Consider the following 19,059-nt stretch of genomic DNA (forward strand, 5'->3'; position numbering starts at 1 on the left):
GGGTAACAGAACCTGGTGGAAGGCAGTCAAGTCACCCCATCCTGGATTCCCCTGGGTGTCTAGTTTTCAAAAATGTATAGGTTTGTTAGGTTTCCTTAGGTGCCGGCAGAGCTAGGGTTAAAAAACTACAGCTAGGCATTTTGTTAAAAAAGGGTAATTTTGCATTGTGAAAATGTGGTGTGTTCGCGTTGGGTTTTGAGCCATTTCCTGTCGTGGGCACTATGCCTACCCCTACAAGTGAGGTACCGTTTTTATCGGGAGACTTAGGGTAATTCAGATTTGTAAAGGAACTGTTATTACCTATTGACTTTCGATGCATTTCTGCCTTCCAAATGAAAGACATTGTGTAAAAAAGAAGTCATTCTAAAAAATGACTGATAATTCTCATGCTAGTATGAGTATTCCCAATTTTGGAAATGTGCAAATATCTACTGTTTCTAAACTCTATATTTTGTTCCCATTTCAGAAATACATAGGTATCTTTCATACCGATTTTTCCATGTACACATTTTTACAGAATAATTACTATATACCCGGTACATAATAAAAAACCATTGCAAGTTGCTGCTCAGTTTTTGGCTCTAGGTTCGTCGGGTTCTTGGTGAACCTACATGTCCTATATATCCCTACAACCAGTAATGTCCAGCAGATGTAACGGTATATTGCTTTCAAAGAGTTGTCATAATTAGAAGAAGTTACAGGTGAAAACGTTTTTATTCAACAAATTTTCAATTTATCCTATATTTAACTGTTAGTTTCTATACAAATACATTGATGGATCTACACAAATGACCCCTTGCTGAATTTAGAATTTTGTCTACTTCTCTAAAATGTTAAGCTTTCCAGGATCCATTATTGCTTTTGTACCCATTTCTACCATTAACTGGAAGGAGGTCGAAAGCACAAAAAATAGCAAAAATAGGCTATGTCCCAGAAAAATGCTAAAACTGTGTAAAAAATGTTGGGTTTCTGACAAAAGTCTGGTATCTCCTAAAAGCTGGGAAAATGGTGATTTCATCCCCACAAACCCTTTTTTGATAACAATTGCAGGGAAAAACCCAGAAGCTTTCATTTGCAGCGCGTTTTTCCCATTTTCCCCAAAAAAAAAAAAATTTGCTGTATTTTGGCTCATTTCTGTAACCCCTCCAGGGGAATCCACAAACCCTGAGTACCTTCAGAAGCCCCATGATGTTGGAAGAAAAGGACGTAAATTTGGCGTGGATACCTTATGTGGTCAAAAAGTTACAGGGGCCTCAGCGGGCACTACCCCAAATAGCCAAAAAAGGGCGTGGCACAGGAGGGGGAAAAGGCCTGGCAGCGAAGGGGTTAAAATTCACTGATAATCACTTCTAGAACAAGTTGAATAAGTCTTCATAAAGGCAACACAATTTTCAAAACTCAGTTCAACCACAAATTTCAATTCAAGGTGGTACAGGTGGATGCGAATTGTAAAACGCTCTCTCCCAATCATTAGCTGCCAAGTAAGTCCATTCATGAGAGGAGTTCCTCTGACAGGGTACTCTTGCTCTATTTGAACTCCTCACTTTTGACCCTTCTTCTTAACTGTCACACAGGCCAGATTTATGGGCACCCTCTAGATAGCACTTGGTACATGCACTTTAGTCAGACAGAATCTTCCTCTCTCTTGTCTTCTTGGCCATCAGTTTACAGGTACAACTTACATTACTATTGCACTAGGTCCTTCGCCAGTGTCTGAATCTTGCCTAGTTAGTGCTACTTGATGGAACCCTTATGTACCGACAACAGTTTACTCTCTCAGATCTCCCTCAGGCCAAACAAGTGTTGTCCCAGCAGCTTGCTAATCCTCAAGAGCTTGACTAACCTAGCCCCTCTGTCTCACTGTAACTACCAGCACGTCAGGAACAGGTGCGGTTATACCATCAAGGGGACACAGGAATCTGCAAGTATGTACAGCCTGTACCCAATTAGGAAAACCTCCACACTTTACAACAGTTGTGGTAACCAGTATTACCTGGTATGGCCTTCGCCACTGAGAATCCAGGCACGATTAGCTCCTGTACTTCTTCACCATAACCCAGTCTCTGGAACTGGGGTTATGGAACTGCTCCAGTTGAGACAAAGCTGTAGCCTCTCCAACCTGGTAAGACACAGAATGTACCACATCAGCCAGCCCTTTGCAGTAATCAAGAATCATGTAATTCGTAAGGTTCAGAAGCACATTTGCAGGCACAGCTGGCTGTCTCATGGCCATCCCTATAATGATCTCATTGGGTGACAATACTGTCCTCCTATTTGGAGAACGTCGCATACTCATCAATGCAAGAGGCAACGCATCAAGCCACTTCAGAGATGTTGAGGCACACACTTCAGCCAAACTAAATTCCATTGTACCATTAACTTGCTCCACAATGCTGGAAGCCTCCGGGCGGTAACTGCAATGTAGTCTCTGGTCAACTCGTAGCACTGCACATAACATCTTCAGGACCTCATTGTTAAAATGAGTTACTCATCCTAACTCCACAGAAGTTGGAAAACTGAAATGTTGTATTAACTCACTCAACAATAGTTTGGCTACAGTGATACTGTCATTTTTCCTAGTCGGGTAAGCTTCAACCCACGTTGAAAAGATACACACTGTCACTAGGACATATCTCAATCCGTTGCAAACAGGCATCTCTATAAATTCTATTTGCATCCTGTTAAAAGGACCTCCTGCTCTCCCTGTGTGACTCTTTGTCACAGGTGTTCTTCTGCCTGCATTCTGCTGTTAACACACCATACATCTGTGACACAAATTTTCAGCGAATCAATCTGAATCTGGGATTATACCAGGTTTGTGTGAAAAGGCGCACCAATGTGTCTCTCCGCACATGTGTGGGAACATGGTAGCGTCTTGTCATAGGTGGTAACAAATAGGTCTTCCATCAGTGGAAACTTAAACTTCATTCTCATCTCTTTTAACACAACCTGCTCTGATCCAACCTTGCTGTTCTGCTTCTGGCACTTCTTCCTGCAATCTCTTAACTTCCTTCCAAGTATCAACAGCAGACAACAACAGATTGCAATCTGTGATATCCGAACATTCATTGGCATATACCCAATTAAAGGTACAAGGATTATGGGCACAATACAGGGCAGTCTCGTGTGCATATCTGTTACCCACTGTCACATAGTCTGTGCCCTGTCTCTGAGCGGCACACTACACCACTGCAATTTGGGCAGGCAATTGTAGGGACTGAGGAAAGTTTCTTGCACTCTCTTCATTGCAGATAGCTGCCCCCGAAGAGATCATAAATCTGTGTTCCTACTATTACTGCCCAAAGTTATGAATGACACCAAAGCCATAATGACTATCAGTGAAAATTGTCACTTTCAGCTGGTCTGAAATGCAGCATGCTCTAGTAAGAGCAATCAATTTGGACGCTAATGCCAAAAAGACTCCTTGAAGCCAGGAGTCTTCATCAACACCAGAGACTATACATACTGCATGTGATAAGGACGCTGTTTCGGCCGTATCCGACACACCCAACATGGCCGCCGAGGCGGCCACAACAGGAAGAGATAGCAGCGGTCTAGCGGGGGCGGCGCCTGCCGCCGGAATTGTAAAAACGGAAGAGGAAGAGAGTCGACGCGATGGAAGCGCCATCCTCGAGCGAGGACGCCCTGCAGGACGCGCTGGAAGGAGGCCACGCAGAGAAAGGAACCACGGGGACAGGGGACGCCCTCCCTTTCAAGGCGAAAGAGACCGGTCCTCCAACAGAAGAGAAGGAGGCGGGTTCTCCCCATACCACGGCCCTGGAGGGTCGTGGAGACAGGCAAGTGGCCTTTACTCCCTCCTTTTTGATTAGGAAGTGGTGGGCGGGTCGGAGGGCCACAACCGACGAAGCACCATAAAGAACCCTCAACCTAGGCACGGCACAGCTAGGGACACTGGTGGCGGTGTGCACAGTCCTACCCCCTTTGTATACCAATAGACAAGTGTCTAAAAGCCCCTTTTGTTTTCTGTCTCTTTTTTTTCCCCTTATTTTGTCCCGACTGGTCTCCCGGAGCTGCTTTACCTCGGTTAACACAGTCCAGGACCAAGGAGTGAAGACAGAGACGACCGACCCTCAAAAGCAGAAGGACATTTGCATTTTCCTTAGCCTCCACGCTACTTGGTTGTTTATTTTTTTTGTTTCTTCAACCCAAAACTTTATTGGTCGCTGACAATAAAACAAAAAAAAGTAACTCGCCAAACAGTCCTACCGCCCCTCTTTTACTCAGCAGAGACAAAAAGGGGAGGGAAGGGACCGAACCAGCAGGGCGACATTATTACAGTGGTGTCAGAAGTGGCATATCAGGTCCTGAAACAATGACCCAACCCATAACCATGGAGGCCATTATCACCCAACTGGCGGAAAGTCAACGCCATTTACAGTTAATGATGGAACAACAGGCCACACAGGCTAGAAAAGACCGGGAGGACTTCCAAGCGGCCCTTAAAGATCAGGCCACTCTCTCGTCCTCTAACCAACAAGTCCAAGATACCGCTATACTGAGGCTTACGGACGCTATCGCTAGCTCCAGGATACACCCCAACGTTCCTGGGTCGGTGTTACAGAAATACCAGACCGGGGATGACCCGGATTATTTTTTTGTTAATTTTGAATGAGTGGCAACCACGGCTTCCTGGCCCCAGGAGAGATGGGGTCAATATATAGCCCCCCTCCTCTCCGGTGAATTACAAGCAGCCTATCAAGCCGCCAACCCAGATGGTACGACCAGTTACCAAAACATAAAAAGGGCCATATTAGAACGCCTGGGTTGTGATCCAGAATATTACCGTAATCGCTTCAGGAAGGAGAAGTGGAACGTAGGTGACAACCCCCGTGCTTTATACTTCCGTATTAGGGACCTTGGGAACCGCTGGCTACAACCTTCGGTCGCCACTGCAGACGAGATAGCAGAAAAGATATATCTAGAACAATATCTTGATGCTCTCCCCTACAACACTCGGGCATGGGTCAAACAGCACCCCAACCTAACTGTGACTGTAGCAGTAGACTTGGCCTGCGCTTACCATCGCTCCCCGGACTTTAAAAACCCAACTCATTGACCCTCTGTTTCTTCCCCGAGACCCCTGATTAAACAACCCCTCTCACCAGATAGACTCCAAGGGACTCATGATTCCGAGAACCCAGTTAAAACCCCTCCCCAGTACAACACCGACACAGGGACCCCAATGCTTCCACTGTGCTGAGTGGGGGCATATAGCTCGTCATTGTCCAACACGTAACCCCGGGCCCGAACCTATGGAGGTGGGATATACACATGGGCGGGTATTGGTCACAAGTCGTAGTTCCCTCCCATACAGGTTGCAGATCCACGTAAACGGAAAAGCGATAATAGCTTTCCTTGATACCGGATGTCATCACACTGTTGTCTTTAAGGCGATCATCCCCGAAGCACAGATAAGGACGGGGGAGTTTGTTCAGGTCACTTGTGTTCATGGGGAGAAACGGCTATATCCCCTGGCAGAAGTTGTCCTGGAAATCAATGGGGAAACCCAATTAAGGAAGGTAGGAGTGGTCCCCGATCTACCCGAACTCGCCCTGTTAGGAACCGATTTGCCGCGGTTCCATGAATACCTGCATTCATTGAGTTCCCCTACTCCCTTCGTTGAATGGTTAGAGACTGCCCCCTTTTCAAATGATGATATACAGGCCTTACCCATCAAGAAAAGAGAACAAACACGTAGCGAAAAAAGGAAGGAAAGGGTGCTATACGGGTTGTCTAAAAATATCCTTCCCTCCTCAGACGCTCCTCAAAACCCTCCTCAAAGCTTCCATCAGGCCCAGAGGGATGACACCACCCTACAACATGCCTGGGAACAAGCCCAAGACGAACAACCCGGGAAGGTAGGTCCCTATTTTTTTATTAGAAAGGGGCTTTTGTACAGAGGCATACAAGAGAAGGATCACGGGAAAGAGCAGTTGGTGGTTCCCAAAACTTTCCGTGACCAAGTGTTGTCCCTAGCCTATAGCGGAGCTGGGGGAGGCCATTATGGAAAAGAAAATATTCTCAAATATTTACTAGAGAAGTTCTATTGGCCAGGAGTATACCAAGAGGTGGCTAGATTCTGTGCCACCTGTGTGAGATGTCAGCTGATTAACCATCCCGGGCTCCGCTACAACCCCTTCCGATCATTGACATACCCTTTAGGAGGGTGGGGATGGATTTGGTAGGTCCCCTGATTCCTTCTGCCCGAGGGCACCGGTACATACTTGTCTTTGTGGACTACGCCACCCGGTATCCGGAGGCGTTTCCCCTGACGTCCACCACCACAAAGGCAGTGGCTCATGCAATGATTACGCTATTTTCACGCGTCGGGTTCCCACATGAACTGCTGACGGATCAGGGGACACCTTTTGTCTCCCGGTTGATGGCCCAAGTATGTGAGATATTGAAAATTAAACAGATCAGAACGGCAGTATACCACCCGCAAACAGATGGTCTAGTGGAAAGATATAATAGGACTATCAAAACAATGTTAAGGAAGAGTATTGATCGAGCTGGGAGGGACTGGGACAGACAGCTACCACTGGTCCTTTTTGCTATCCGCACCCATGAACAGAAGTCTACGGGATTCTCACCCTTCGAGTTACTGTTTGGAAGGAGGCCCCGTACACTCCTGGATATGGCTGTGGAACAATGGACCGAAGAAGAGGATGACGCGAAACCTCTCTTACAATACAGTGCGTCCCTTAGGGACACTTTAGCGTCCTTGTGGGAAGAAGTACATACTAACATGGAGAAATCCCAAAACCAACAGCAACTGTGGTATAACAGAAACACCAAACTGAGAACCTTTGTAGCCGGGGACCAGGTTCTAGTACTCCTGCCCACTACCGAGAAAAAGATGTTAACCACCTGGCAGGGCCCCTTTTCCATTCTCCGCCAAGTCACCCCAGTAACCTACCAAGTAGCCGTCCCACACAGAAATAAAACAAGCCAAATTTACCATGTCAACCTTTTAAAAGCTTGGGAAGGCCCGGTCCCAACTCCACCCTCTACGAGCGCTAGTATAAGCCTCTAGTTGTAACTCCGATGCCCCAGAAAACCTCCGACCCACCTCAGCCTAACTGGGGATCCCAAACTACAGAAAAACAAAAGAACCACTTAAGAGACCTATGTAACGCCTATCCATCTGTTCTGTCTGGTATCCCGGGAAGGACAACCTTGGTCGAACATGACATCGTTACCTCCTCACCACCAATCAAGCAGCAACCCTACCGTATCCCGGCGGCCCGAAGAGAGGCTATAGAAAAAGAGATAAAAGCAATGTTGGAGGCGGATATAATCGAACCCTCTCACAGCGCTTGGGCGTCCCCGATTGTTCTAGTCCCTAAACCCGATGGAAGCATACGTTTTTGTATTGACTTCCGAAAACTTAACGCAGTATCACGGTTCGATGCCTATCCCATGCCGCGGGTAGATGAGCTCATTGAAAGATTAGGAAGTGCCAAGGTAATGTCCACCATAGACCTCACAAAGGGATACTGGCAAATACCTCTGAAACCGACTGCCAAAGACAAGACCGCTTTTTCCACACCCTTCGGCTTGTTCCACTTCAATGTGCTTCCCCTTGGCCTCCATGGGGCCCCAGCCACTTTTCAAAGGCTCATGGATACCCTGCTCTCTTCCCATCAAACTTATGCCATGGCCTATCTGGACGACATCGTAGTCCATAGCCCAGTCTGGGATACTCACCTAATACACCTTGAAAAAATATTACAAATGTTACAAACTGCAGGCCTGACCCTCAACCCCAAAAAGACATCCTTTGGGGCCGATCATAATGAATATCTAGGGTATGATAACAGAGCAGGACAAATAAGACCCCAAGTAGGTAAGATAGAAGCCATCAACCAGGTGCCCCGACCCACTTCTCGGAAGGAGGTACGATCCTTTCTTGGCCTTGTCGGGTACTACCGACGATTCATTCACGGCTTCTCAGAATTAGCTAGCCCCCTCACAGACCTCCTTACAAAGGCACAGGGAGGTCACAAATTTCACTGGACTGAGGCCCACGAAAAGAGCTTTCTCTCACTAAAAGATGCCCTCTGTCATTATCCTGTGCTGACCTGCCCCGATTTCCAGACCACCTTCGTTTTACAAACTGATGCTTCCGGTAGGGGCCTAGGGGCTGTCCTTTCCCAACCCGATGACCTGGGAGACCTCCACCCTGTCCTGTTCTTAAGCCGTAATCTATTTCCCCGGGAGGTGGGGTATGCTACCATCGAAAAGGAATGCTTGGCCATAAAGTGGGCGGTGGAGTCCCTCCAGTACTATCTTCTAGGCCGTCACTTTATTTTACTTACCGATCGTGCTCCTCTTTCATGGTTATTCCTTCATAAAGACACTAACCCCAGGGTTCTTCGTTGGTTTCTCGCCCTACAGCCCTTCTCTTTCAACACCCTCCACATACCGGGAAAACTACAGGGAAATGTGGATTTCCTCTCCAGGTACCCTATGCCCAAATGGCCCACACGTCCATTCCTGGGGGGAAGGCAGTGTGATAAGGACGCTGTTCCGGCCGTAGCTGACAAACCCAACATGGCCGCCGAGGCGACCACAACAGGAAGAGATAGCAGCAGTCTAGCGGGGCGGCGCCTGCCGCCGGAATCGTAAAAACGGAAGAGGAAGAGAGTCGACGCGATGGAGGAGAACGCCGGTGTACGGAGGAGACGCGGAGCACGGAGGAAGAGGAGACAGCGACGGAAGCGCCATCCTCGAGCGAGGACGCCCTGCAGGACGCGCTGGAAGGAGGCCACGCAGAGAAAGGAACCACGGGGCCAGGGGACGCCCTCCCCTTCAAGGAGAAAGAGACCGGTCTTCCAACAGAAGAGAAGGAGGCGGGTTCTCCCCATACCACGGCCCTGGTGGGTCGTGGAGACAGGCCTTTACTCCCTCCTTTTCGATTAGGAAGTGGTGGGCGGGTCGGAGGGCCACAACCAACGGAGCACCATAAAGAACCCTCACCCTAGGCACGGCACAGCTAGGGACACTGGTGGCGGTGTGCACAGTCCTACCCCCTTTGTATACCAATAGACAAGTGTCTAAAAGCCCCTTTTGTTTTCTGTCTCTTTTTTTTTCCCTTATTTTGTCCCAACTGGTCTCCCGGAGCCGCTTTACCTCGGTTAACACAGTCCAGGACCAAGGAGTGAAGACAGAGACGACCGACCCTTAAAAGCAGAAGGACATTTGCATTTTCCTTAGCCTCCACGCTACTTGGTTGTTTATTTTTTTTTGTTTCTTCAACCCAAAACTTTATTGGTTGCTGACAATAAAACAAAGAAAAGTAACTCGCCAAACAGTCCTACCGCCACTCTTTTACTCAGCAGGGACAAAAGGGGGAGGGAAGGGACCGACCCAGTAGGGCGACATTATCACACTGCATAAGCAGCTTTGAGGTTTCTATCATGATCTCATAAACAGAAGCCATCAACAAACAGCACATGATCTGTTTCGGGTGGAACATCTTGTATGTTAGGTCTCGGCATGTGCATAGTTCAGTAACATCCAGGCAGTCATAGTCTGCTTCCTCACTCACACCCTCATTTCAAGCAAGAGGAAGCTAGGTGGCGAGGTTTAGTACAGTACACCACCTAAGGGTGACATTCTCCTACTTGGTAAGCTGACTAATGGTAAGGCGGTGTGTCCGAATACGGGTTAGCAACATCTCAACAGAGTTGGGTACAAAAACGGTTAGGGGGTGACCCATAACAATGCTCTCACACTGCTCAAGACTCAAATTAGTGGAGGCAACAGCTTTAGGACAATCAGGCAGTGCAGCAGCTACAGGGTCAAGAATGCCAGAAAATAATCCTCGAGTCTGCGAACATTGCAATGAATCTGAGCAAGCACTAAAAGAGTGCAGCACTCTCTCTCTACAAAACAAAACAAAACATTTATTGTAATCAGGCAATCCCAAGGCTGGGGCATGGCAGAGACATTCTCACAGTTCTGAGAAGACACACATGCACCTATCATCCCATGGTACCGGATCTGACACATCTTTGTGAGTCAACCTCTGGAGAGGCTTGGCCAGCAGGGAAAAGTTGGGAATCCACTGTTGACAGTAGCCCACCATTCCCAAGAACATTGGGACTACTTTCTGTGTCATTGGCGGGTTTATTTTCAGAATCGTGAAAATTCTTTCTTGAGACACTTTACTTGCTCCATTCTCAATGAGATGTCCTAGATGCAGAAATTATTTCTTGCAGAACTGCAATTTGGTCTGGGGCACTTTATGTGCATTCTCCGCTAATTGGTTCAGCAATGCAATAATATCATGTTTGCAAGCCTCCTGCGTTATCAACGCCACCAACAGGTCACTAATGTTCCGGACTACAAGAGATTGATGGGGCATCACTAAGAACTCTAGATTCTTCTTGAGTATCTGGATAAAGATCAAAGGGTTGTCCATATACCCTTGTGGGAGTCAGCACAATGCCAAGACACACATGCGGAAATGGGAAGCAAAGAGAAACTGGCTATCCTCATGCAACGGTATAGAGAAGAAGGCTTGGCATAAGGCAATCACAAAGAACCACTTGGCCTGACATGGAACCTGAAACAAAATTACAGATGGATTCAGTACTGCAGGACAACAAGGGACAACAACAGAGTTTACCCACCACAAATCCTGAACTATGCAGTACTTGCCATTGGGTTTCTACAAACACATGATGAGTGAGTTATATGGACTCCCCATAATCTTTTTCAGAATGCCTTGCTCAATCATTAAGTCTATCACATGAGTAATCCCAGCAATGGTTTCAGGGGTTAAATGATATCGTAGGAATCTCAGGAACTCAGCATTTGGCTTCACAGTGATGCAGACTGGTACAACACCTTTGATGAGTCTGATGTCTTTACCTGAGAAGTCCCAGACTTCAGGTAACACTGTGTCTCTCAATTCCAGGGGCAAATCATCTTTGGTTAGCAAAGGGTGCATTGAATTGTCTGATCTCTGTCTTAAATGTTTAAACACAATGTCTTCATCATGAGTATGAAACTCAATACTGTTTGGGGTACAGTAAATGGAATAATTCAGCTTACATAAAAGGTCTTGTCCGAGCAAATTGACAGGACTGGAATCACACACCACAAATCCGTAATTATCCTTAAAGGACCCTATTTTGACATGTACCGCTTCTGAAACTGGGCTAGTCATTTGTTTATTTGCAATTCCTACAACTTTCCTTCTTTGTCAACAGAGAGGTAGGTTAGGAACCTCTGCTGTTCTTACACTAGAGTGGGTAGCACCAGTGTCGATGAGAAATAAGACAGGATTCCCAATTACCTTACCATCCATGTATGGACAGCTCTGGTCTACCTCTAATATTGCACCAAGTACACAAACCTCCTCATCTATCAGGCCCTGTCATTGCAACAGGTCTGAGCTGAAATCATCTGTTTGGATCATAGAATAATATTGGGACATATTCTGGTCCACAAAGGGATTAGGGTTTACATTGGGAGCCTGATTCACAACTCTGAACACTTCCGACATTTGTATATTGATGTAGCATTGGGGCTTGTGGTACTTGCATAACATGGGCTTGGGGTTCAGAACCTGTTGCGTCTGAACCATATTATTTCCTTGGGACTGCACAAATCCACCATTCTGAACATGATTTACATTGTCCGTGTTGCCAGCATTAAATCAACATTCAAGTTTCCATTGCCCCAACCTGCCACAAAGGTGTCGAGGGTTTGCTTTCTTCCAAGTCTGTACATCAACACTCGTCCTAGGATCAATCGGAGCACCTCGTCCTCTACCCTGCAGCTGAAACCCTTGCAGTTGGAACCCATTAACACCTTGCATCACAGGGATTTGCTGATATCTTCTCTGCATGGGCCCAGTATTATCAATAAACAGCTTATTCTGACCTCTTTGTGCAGCATTCATTTGTGCAATCGTCAATATTTCTTTCAACTTTTTGTGCTTCATTTCCAACTAATCCCTACCGTACTTGGTATATCTAAAAATGTCATCAATGGGCTTACTCTGCCAACAAATCAAATGCTGTTGAATCATAGAACTAACCTCAGGTCTCAATCTATTCAGGAATCTGCAAACAAAATGGTTTCATCTTCTATGCCGCAATAGTCTGTTCCACTAAACTGTATGAAGGGCTGCAACAATCTTTCATAGTAAGCATGGATGAATTTGGGTGTCTTGGGTCATTCTGTCAATTTTGACCCAAATTATCTCTTTAGGAGAGATTTTCGATTTCAAAAAGGTAATCACCTGATTATATTTCTTCATCACTAGCGGGGACTGAGCATGTGATTCAGGATGTCTCATCGGCTCCACTTCGAGCCAATCCACAGAAACCTTGCATTCAACCCACAAACCACCTGGAATTACAGTTTCAAATAAAGTATCCAGATCCTTCCATAAAACTTTAGATATTTTCACAATTCCCTCAACCTGTCTGTACCATTCCTCTGGATACTCTCTCAATTTAGGGATATTATTTGTGAAAGACGAAAGATCCAATCTGCTCCGTGGTATGTCTACATACCCTCCACCAGGCACTTCTTTCATTGGAAGCATGTGCACATTTGTATCATCCTCCTCTGTTCCAGATGGAGACATTTGTAACCTGACCTTCTTTGGTTCTTTTTTCTTTGACCATCTTCCTTCCCACTTATCCAGCTCACTCCATTTCCATACATATGGGATTAACTGTCTAATCTACAATTTCATTCCAGTGGGGCACATGCTTGAAATGTCTCGCTCGCTAAAGCTCAGCCTGTAGCTTCTCTTTAGAGCTTTGGATTTCTGGAGATCAATCCCATGTTTCTGAGCTAATTCGGAAAGTCTATCATGAGCCTTTCCGGAACGTCTAGTACTGTCCTTACACGATAACAGAATAATATTCATTACAATAGGAATAACTGTTCATCATCCTGATAAGCCTCTAATCGAGATGGACGAAGATTGCCAATTTTCAATTCTAATTTTCAATTTGGCCACATCCATGACCATTTCTCTTTCAGGAGCTTGAGCAGTAGCTCCTCCACTTGCTCAATGATTCTCACTATTTGTCGGGAGTGTCTATGCCTCGGATCCAATCAGCAAATTGTCCACCAAGAAGAGGTTGCTGAGTAAGATCTGGTTGTTCTGCTGGAGTATTAATCATTATTTCTTCACTATGAGTACCAATACTTAACCAGGCGGTGAGTGCAAAAGGGACATGTCAGAGGTTGGAGTTCCCATAGGCACTTCTGCCCCAGGGGTACTGTAGCTCATTATAGGTGGGGCAGTTGAATTGGTCTTGTAAAAAGAGTGACGGCCTCTGAGGAAACCGTCTGTACCAGTCAATCCCAGTCGGAATCACAGTAGGGTTAGCACTTGAAACACCTGAAGTATTCGCTTGCCCGGGAACCATATGAGTCTGAGAAATCTGTTGTGCAACTAAACCTGTTAAATTATAAGCTGCATCATATGTCCCAGTAGTAACAGCTAAAGTATGTGTATCCTTTCCTGCTGATCCAGGCTGATACAAAGGCACAACTGTACCAATGGTGACCGGAACTGTCAATGCATCTGGGGTATATAGAGCAAGTGAAGAAGAAGGAACTGTCATTAGTACATTTTCTCAGACTAAATTTGAATTCTATGTCAAGACCGGAGGCGAAGATTATGCTCATCTTCCTCCACTTTAATAACATCAGCCATTTTAAAGTACACAGAAAAAACTACTATTCCCATGAACCTTCGGGAATATGACATCGTGGAATCCAATATATAGAATGACCACTGTAAACTTCACCAATCCGGATAGCCCAGCCTGTTCAGAGTCCTTCTCTCTGGCTATTCCTCCTCTTTCTTCGCTGCTCCCAGCCAAGATACGTGCCGTCTCTCATTTCTTTCAGAATTGATAGTGCCCTTAGCATTACTTTGCTTGCTGTTGCTATGCAATTTGCTGGTGTTCAGTGATAATGGTTATGCTGTTAGCTTATGCTAATTACAGCTGTTGTGAGTGCGTTTGTTTATTGATTATAATTATTCTGTTGACTTAGGCTATTTTCGTGGCTCTGTTACGAGCACGTTGAATGTTTCATAAGTGCCTTGGTTTTTTGGGTGAAACTTCTCCTTTTTTCCCCCACGAGGCTCCCGCTACTCGGGTCGACCCGTATCTGACCGTGGGAGCATCTTAACCGCTCCTTCGCGGCCATTCTGTGTGTTGCCTCAGGCTTGGCGGTGCAGTCCTCCCGCTTATAGAGGGCGCGCGAGTCGCGTCCTCGACATTCGACCACCTGACAGGAATCGGAGCTGGCGCCCCGGGGGAGCCTTTGTCATTGCTGGAGAGTGACGTCCAAAGTTTGTGGGCCTGTACACTGCGTTAGCAGTGCTCTGTGCCTCACTGCTTGGGGCAGTCTTTCCTTACGCCTTTGCTAGGTCGGTATTTTATAGGCCATTAAAGCTCCTCAGATATTTGCATAAGAGCAGTTTGTATTGTATCCCTGTGTGGGTGGGATCCCTCTCAGCACTTATTGCCTTCAGAACTTAGGGTTGCAGGTTCCTGGGTGTGAGCCCCATTAAATGCCTGGCACCACAGCATTGGCTGACACCCAGCCACCCATATTTGGGCTTACCCGTCCCTGGACTGCAAATTACTTGGGTAATAGTTGCCCTCCATTCTTGAGCCTGCCCCTTTGAGTGGGTTTACACCCAAACAAACTAATACTTACCTTACTAGGCTGGTATCTCAGGGATTACTTACCTATAATATAATAACACTACACTTAGTACCTTGGGGAGGAGGACCCACTCACTGCCTTACAATGGGGTGACGATATTTATGATGGTGCGGACGCATCAATCCACAGGGCAGTTTCAGAGGCCATGGCGCCGCTGGAGAATCGCCTCTCCCGCCAAATTGCGCAGGCATGCAAAAAATTGGCTCGGGCTGTGCCAGGCCAACTGGCCCCATCTCCATCCCCCCTAACACCCAGCCACCTCAGGCGAAGCGCACCTGCGAGGCGGAAGTAGACCCTGACGCTTTCGCCCACCTTAAACATTTCTGAACAGTACCACCTCAACAGCCCCCCTCCTGACCCTTCTGACAGGGATCATAGGGATATGGAAGATGACGCAGGCCCTTCATGCCCATGGCTCACCTCCCATCAGCCACCTGCCCAATCTGACCAGGGTCTCTGCGCAGACATGCTTGACCCGGATGACATCCTTCACCCGAGGTCTTCGGATTGGGCTCCTTCCGACAAGGTTGCACAATATCTGGTGAGCCGCATCCAGAGATCCCTGGAGAGGGAGGCCCGCAACTGCTTCAGGGCGGAGTGCTCCCGCCCAACTCTGGAGGGTAAGGTAGCGGCCACGCCAGATATCGACTCACTCATGGTTACCTTCCTCCAGAAATTCGTCAAAGATCCCAACAAAGGGATAGACAGGTCCTGGCAGGCATGCCAGGACAAGTTACTAGATAAACTGGGGCCCCTCACGAACATCCTTGACATGGCGGAGGTGGCAAAATCCTCTGGGTCCCTCATCTTCCCAGACACCTTGTCATCTTGGGCATAACGCGCCATGGTATTCTTTGGCAATGCCAACTGTGCTCTGTCCACAGAGCTACGCAGATATCTGCCTATTAAGGTGGATCCCAAACTCGGAGATCTGGCAGATTCCGAGGCAGGCCCGCTGGCACAGAGGGGCCTTTTCAGAGAGCCCTTCATAAAGAAGCTCAGTAGGTTTGTTAATACCTTCACATCGTTGGACAAGGCACAGTCCTCCATAAAAGAGGTATTTCACCCATGTGTGTTCACCCTCGTCCGACCGACCCATTCACTACACTCCAAGACAAGGCTCCCGCCAAGGCCAATATCAAGATCAGGCCATATTCAGCAACTTTTATCCCACCAGAGAGAGCCTCTCCCAACCAGTCCCTAAACTTTCTGTTACTCAACGGCCTGATGCCCATTTTTCATCTCCCTCCACCCCAATGCTGGCCCTCCCTCTTCCCTCACCAACCTCACTCTCTGTCGCAGATGAGGACCCACTCCTCTGCGGTGGCCCCTCCCACCCTTATTCCACAAGACCGTCTGATCTTTGCCCTACCCATGCCATCCTCCACCGCCCTCCTGCCCATATCATCTTCTGCGATTCTCCCCCTAAATCTTATCCTAATCTCATACCCCTCCCCAAGTCCCCCCTATGCTCAACTCTTTGTCTAATCCTTCTCCCCTCCTCCTTCCCCTACCATCATTCGCTTTCCTCCTACCCCTACCAACTTACCTGTCTCTCCCCTTAACTCCCTGCCTACTCTCCCGCTTCCGCTAGGGACCCCCTTTTCTCCCTCCGATTTGTCTCATGATCCTACACACTTCCCCCCGCTGGGGTCGCCCTCTGCTCTCTCCGCTATGCCTCAGCATTCGACATCACATCTTACCATTGACCAACTCCCTCCTGTCCCTCCCATCCTTCCAGAGCCTTCCCTGACTCACACGCCTCCCCCTGAAACTCCCTTTCCACCATCCTAAAGGTGTTATGCTCCTACTCCTACTATTAATAGAGTCCAATCCCCATCAACCCCGACTATCCTCCCGTTCTCCCCCTCTAACCCCACTCCTACTCACCGGCCCCCACCCCCTGGATCTGCTACTGTTCTCTCCTCCACATCTCACCCTCCCTCCCCTTATATCATCTCTCCTACCCAACCTAAAGTGCTTGATCCCTGTTACCCGCACTCTCTCTTACCCTCCCCTATCACATCTCCTGATTCTTCCACTGACCCGTCTCCCTCTACTCTGCCTCCCCCTGTTAACAATGACCCCGCCTCATCCTCTTTCTCCCCTCTCAGCGAGCCTTCCCCTCAACAAACACTAAATAGCATTGAACATAAACGTTCTGCTATGACCATCAAAATAACAAGACTCAGAAGGGATATCAACACCCTTAAACCCAGAACCCATCCAAAGCATGCAGATACCTGTCACTCTTGCTCCCATAACTTTATCCAACTCACACGATGGCTGACTACATCCCTTTACAACCGAACTCACAACTCTCGCCGTGCTGTTAGCTGCCTCTCCACTTCTGACCTTAATAACCCATGCAACTCCTACCTTCCTAAGACTCTGATCACAGATATACTCCCCCCTTACTCCAGCATCCCAGTTATGTGGGCATCAACAGAGTCCCCTCTTCACCCATATCACCTAGACCCCCTGCTCAACTCACCACAGTACACTCTCTTAATACTGTTAAGGATAACCCTAATCCCCTTTCTTGCTTTCTTGTTAACTGCAGTTCGGTTGTCCTACACACTACCGAAATATCAGAAACCATCCTCAGTGAGGCTATTGACATAGCCTTCCTTACTGAAACCTGGCTCAATGACCATTCTACGGCTATGCTTGACCTACTCACCCCTCCCGGTTATTCCATCATTAAGCAAGACAGACCTGACAGAAAAGGGGGTGGACTAGCCATGATCTATAAAAAGGAATTTCAACTCTCCCTTTTAAAGAACATGGCTCACTTGTCATTTGAATACCTTGGTTACAGTCAAGGGCTCATCTCCGATTACGTTACATAACATCTACCACCCTCCGTGTGATCCTCTCCGCTTTGCAGATGAATTTTCTGATCTTCTCACGCACGCCTCCCTTTCAGCCTCGAAAAATCTCTTTTTAGGCGACTTCAATATCCACTGGAATAACTCATTAGATTCCACTGTCATGAGCTTCATTAACCTTCTTGACATGAATGATCTTAACCAACTATGCCATTTCCCAACCCATATCAAAGGGGCCACTCTCAAAACACTCATCTCCAATACTCACTTGACCTCCCTTTACAACATCATCCCCATTGACTGGTCCGACCATCACCTTATTCTGTTTACGATCGCAACCATTCCCCTACTCCCTCTAGCATCCAATAACAAACCCATGAAGTGGACCCGAAACCTTAAACAAATCCCTCCTGGTGAACTTGAGACTAAACTCCAAGCCCAACTTCATCACACCCTTCTCTCCCGATATGCTAATGAGCTCACTGAACACTTTAACAAGACCATTAGTGATGTCCTTTACCAAATCGCCCCTCTCAAACTTAAACAACAAAGAAATATCCAGTCCAAATCTTGGTTCAATCCCAAACTCAACAACGAAAGAAGACAGCTTAGACTCTCAGAAAGAACAGGGAGGCAACACCCCTTTCCCCCCAGTTGGCCCTCCTCAGAGCTGCTAGATTAACTTTAAAAAAACACATTTTCAAGGAAAAGGCATCTTTCTTTCGAGCTCAACTTGATTGTGCCAAAAACAGGCCCAGAGAGCTGTTTAACATTATTAGAAAACAAACATCTGCCCCTCCAGAACAGATGGCCGCAATCGATAAATGTGAAGAAATTGCCAACTTTCTCTCTGATAAAATTGCCAAAATTGATCAATCCTTCCCTCAAATCCTGGCCCCACCCAACCCCCAATTTACCTTTAATGTTTCCACTGACACCCCCCCCCTTGCTCTGCTCCGTCCCCACCGCCTAATCTACTCTCTCTCCATCCCAGCCCAACCTCACCTGATGTCCTCCTTTCCAACTTACAACTGAAAAATAATGCCTCCTGGTATAATTTCCGTCCTATGAACAAGCTCGAAGTCTTTCACATCATTGCTAAACTTAAGCCGACCTTGCACACTAAATACCCACTTCCTTCTAACCTAGTTCACAGTCTTAACCACATCATTACCCCTTCTTGGACTAAAATCATCAACACCTCCCTACCACTGGTTGTGTTCCTGACTCCCTCCAACTCTGACAAATCATGCCTATTGGTAAAAACCCTTCTGCTAACCCCAATGACCTGAATAACCTCTGCCCCATCTCCAACCTCCCACTCCTTGCTAAAGCCGTTGAAAAATGTGCATTGCTTCAACTTGACAATCACATAAGTAATTTCAACTTACTTGACTCCTTTCAATCCGGTTTCAGGAAAGGCTGCAGTACAGAAACTGCCATACTGAACATCGTGGATGATATCCACAGCGCACTTGACAATGGA

General features: G+C 47.1%; 1 pseudogene; it reads left to right on the top strand.

The window, feature by feature from the left end:
- The first annotated feature begins 4,351 nt into the window (after positions 1-4,351).
- On the top strand, positions 4,352-15,580 carry LOC146859914 (uncharacterized; annotated as a pseudogene).
- Positions 15,581-19,059: the final 3,479 nt, after the last annotated feature.

The sequence above is a fragment of the Triturus cristatus genome, chromosome 3_1 (genome assembly GCF_964204655.1).
Source record: "Triturus cristatus chromosome 3_1, aTriCri1.1, whole genome shotgun sequence".
Taxonomy (NCBI): domain Eukaryota; kingdom Metazoa; phylum Chordata; class Amphibia; order Caudata; family Salamandridae; genus Triturus; species Triturus cristatus.